The sequence below is a fragment of the Octopus bimaculoides genome, chromosome 22 (assembly GCF_001194135.2).
Source record: "Octopus bimaculoides isolate UCB-OBI-ISO-001 chromosome 22, ASM119413v2, whole genome shotgun sequence".
Classification (NCBI taxonomy): Eukaryota; Metazoa; Mollusca; class Cephalopoda; order Octopoda; family Octopodidae; genus Octopus; species Octopus bimaculoides.
Window position 1 is genome coordinate 27,294,772 of NC_069002.1, and position 3,497 is coordinate 27,298,268.

A 3,497-nucleotide genomic window follows, 5' to 3' on the forward strand; every position below is an offset into this window, starting at 1 on the left:
CTGGTTAAGAAGTTCACTTCCCAACAATATGGTTCTGGGTTCAGTCCCACTGTGTGGCACCTTGGGCAAGTGTCTTCTACTGTAGACTCAGGCCAACCAAAACCTTGAGAATGGATTTGGTAGAGAGAAACTGAAAGCAACCCATGAATGTGCGTGCTCATGTGTGTGTGTGTGTGTGTGTGTGTGTGTGTGTGTGTATGTGCTAATTGCAAACGAATGCCACCATCATACAAGGACAGCTGTTCATTTGCAATCTTCCATGAAAACATGTCCAGTCACTGTGCTGTTTGTGTTCGAAGGATGAGGTGAAATACTACCTCATTTGGAAATAGGTGAAGGTGGGCAACAGAAAGAGCATCCAACCATAAAAACATCTACTTCATATAATAAGTATGAAAAGGTGGATACATGTCAAGCCAAGTGAAATCAGAGTCGTGGCCAATGCCAGTGACACATAAAAGGAACCCCTGCCAGATAGTTTGACAGGAGCTAACAAGCCAGGGATTTGTATTAGGCTCCATTATCAACTTTGGCAATGTTTCTATGGTTTGATGCCCTTCCTAATGCCAAATACTTTATAAGGAGTGCTGGGTGTGTGTGCTTTTTATGTGGAGCTAGCAATTGTACTTTCCACCTGGCACCAACAGCAGAGGGGGTCACCAAGTAACTTGCAAGATGAAGACTTCTCAGCTGGGAGAGGGAAATGAAAGAACTGGTTTTGGACCAAGGGAGATTAAAGTATCTTCGATGTGTGAGCCTGTGCATCTGTGTATGCATGTGTGTGTCTGTGTGTTAGTGTGTGTGAACCTGTGCTTGTGTGTGCATGCGTCTGTGTTTGTGTGCATCTGTGTGTATGTGTGCATGCATCTGTGCGTGTGTGTCAGTGTGTGTGTGTGCACGTGCGTCTGTGGGTGTGCTTGTTTGTGTGTATGTGTGTGCTTGTTTGTGCTTATGTGTGTTTGTGTTTGTGTGAGCGTGTGTTTGTGTTTTTATGTGTGAGAGTGTGTTTTTATGTGTGAGAGTGTGTTTTTATGCGTGTGTATGTGTGTTTTTATGTGTGTGTATGTGGTTTGTGTGTGTGTGTGTGTGTGTGTGTGTGTGAGTGAGTGTTGTGTGTGTGTGAGTGTTGTGCATGAATGTTGTGTATGTGTGTGTGTGTGTGTGTGCGCATGCATGTGTGTGTTTATTTACATTGGCGTTTCTCCAAAAATCACCGATCTACAATCTGTGGCATTGTTGTCATTTCCCTGCCAACAAATCATCTGCTGGTTTTGCACCTTCAGAGACAGGTAAAATAAAAGATCCTCTCTCGTAAAAAACGGTCAACGGTTAGCAACGGGAAGGGCATCCAGCCATAAAACAACATGTCAATAATATATTAAACAGGCAAAAAATAGGAACAAACAATTCAGTTGACTTTTTAACCCCTTGACTGTCAAACATATTTCAACAAGTTTTTCCTAAACCTCCATACTTGTTTTAGTTTGCCTTCGTTCCATACGTTTAGAGTAATAAAAAGCTTTCCTTTCATAGGTCCCAAGTTACTCTAGTTACTGAGAAAAAATTGGGAATGTGTATCATATATAATGCACGGACACCAGAGAAATATGTCTTGTGTATCACAAATGATATACAGAAGAGACAAGGGGTTAAGAGGTTCTGTTAGAAGAAGCAGTTTTTGTGGGACATTGGTGAGTTATGTTAAACAAAACATGTCTTTATTGAGAGGCTATCTGTGATATTAGCTCTTTGCTTACCCAAAGCATTTCCATATGTTAGTCCTAAACATCTGTGCTTGTTTTCAGACATTTAGTTCTACCTTGCTTCTGGGTAATATAAAGCTTTCTTTTCATAAGTCCCAAGTTACTCTGGTGTTTGAGAAAAAATTGGGACTGTATTATATATGATGCACAAAGGCCAGAGAAATATGTCCTTTGTATCACAAATAATATACAGGAGAGGCGGTTCTGTTAGAAGAGGCAGTTTTTGTGGGACATTGGTGAGTTATGTTAAACAAAACATGTCTTTATTGAGAGGCTATCTGTGATATTAACTCTTTGCTTACCCAAAGCATTTTCATAAGTTAGTCCTAAACATCTGTGCTTCTTTTCAGATATTTAGTTAGACCTTACTTCGGAGTAATATAAAGCTTTCTTTTCATAGAAAGCTTTATATTATATTCTCATGGTTGTTGAGAAAAAAATTGGGATTGTATTATATATGATGCACAAAGGCCAGAGAAATATGTCCTTTGTTTCACAAATGATACACAGGAGTGGCAAAGGGTTAAGCGGTTCTGTTAGAAGAGGCGTTTTAGCATGACATTAGTGAATTACGTTATGCAAAATGTGTCGTTATAGAGAGACTATCTGTGGTATTAACTCTTTGCATACCCAAAGCATTTTGTTTTTGTTAGTCCTAAATGTTCGTGCTCTATTTTCAGACTTTAAGTTAACGCCTTGTTTCATTTGTTCCAAATGAAATAAAGCTTTCTTTTCATAAGCTTCAAGTTATTCTATTAATTGAAAAAAAAAAAAAAAAAAAAATACAGGATGCAAGGGTGCCAGGGGAATAAGTCCTGTTTATGGCATGCGATACACAGGACAGGACAGGCAAAGGGGTTAATTTAGACAAAGGACATTGTTTCATGATAAATGTAACACGAAAATATATAAAACAACATCAAAGAAAAACAAAAGGATAAAACAAAAAAAAAAACCAAGGACAGTGAATTCTGTGGACGGTTTGTCAGATGGTGGTGGTGGTGGTGATGGTGGTAGTGAATATTTTAACAAACAGAAATAATTAATTAACTGAATTGAAATAGCAACTAGAAGTAACCTAATTATAGCAGTAACCTAATTATACAAGAAACAGGCAACAAGTACTTGTAGAAAATGGAGAGTTTGGAATAAACCATTGGACAAGGCAGAATAGATATAAAGAATGATAGGAAAAAAGAAAAGAAAAGACAAATATACATACATTTATCACATGATAATTACTAAGCCAAACAGCTAATTATATTTGTTCTTTGCGTTAGTAATTTACTATCAATTTCCAGAAAAAGAAAAGTTTTTAATGGCTCTGACTTGACCTAGAAGAGACAATTATGATATGGGCTGTTTTATGTTGTTGTTCTTGTTTGAGAGTGCTAACGTGAAATATAAACATGGGTTTTTATCAAAGAATTCTTAGAATGGGTGGGAGAGAAATTATTATTATTATTATTGAAATCCTCATGTAATCGGAGTGGGATGTTGCAGATACTGATGGTGGTGATGATGATGGTGGTGGTGGTGGTGGTGGTGGTGGTGATAGTAACTGCAATCTCAACTGAAGTATTTTTGTAATAAGAAAATGGAAAACTATACATATACTAGTTTTAAATTCTGAGTGAGAAATATGTAGTAACGGTACCGAACATTGTGTTGGCAAATAGACTTTACTATACATACATACACGTATGTATGTATGTATGTATGTATGTATATATA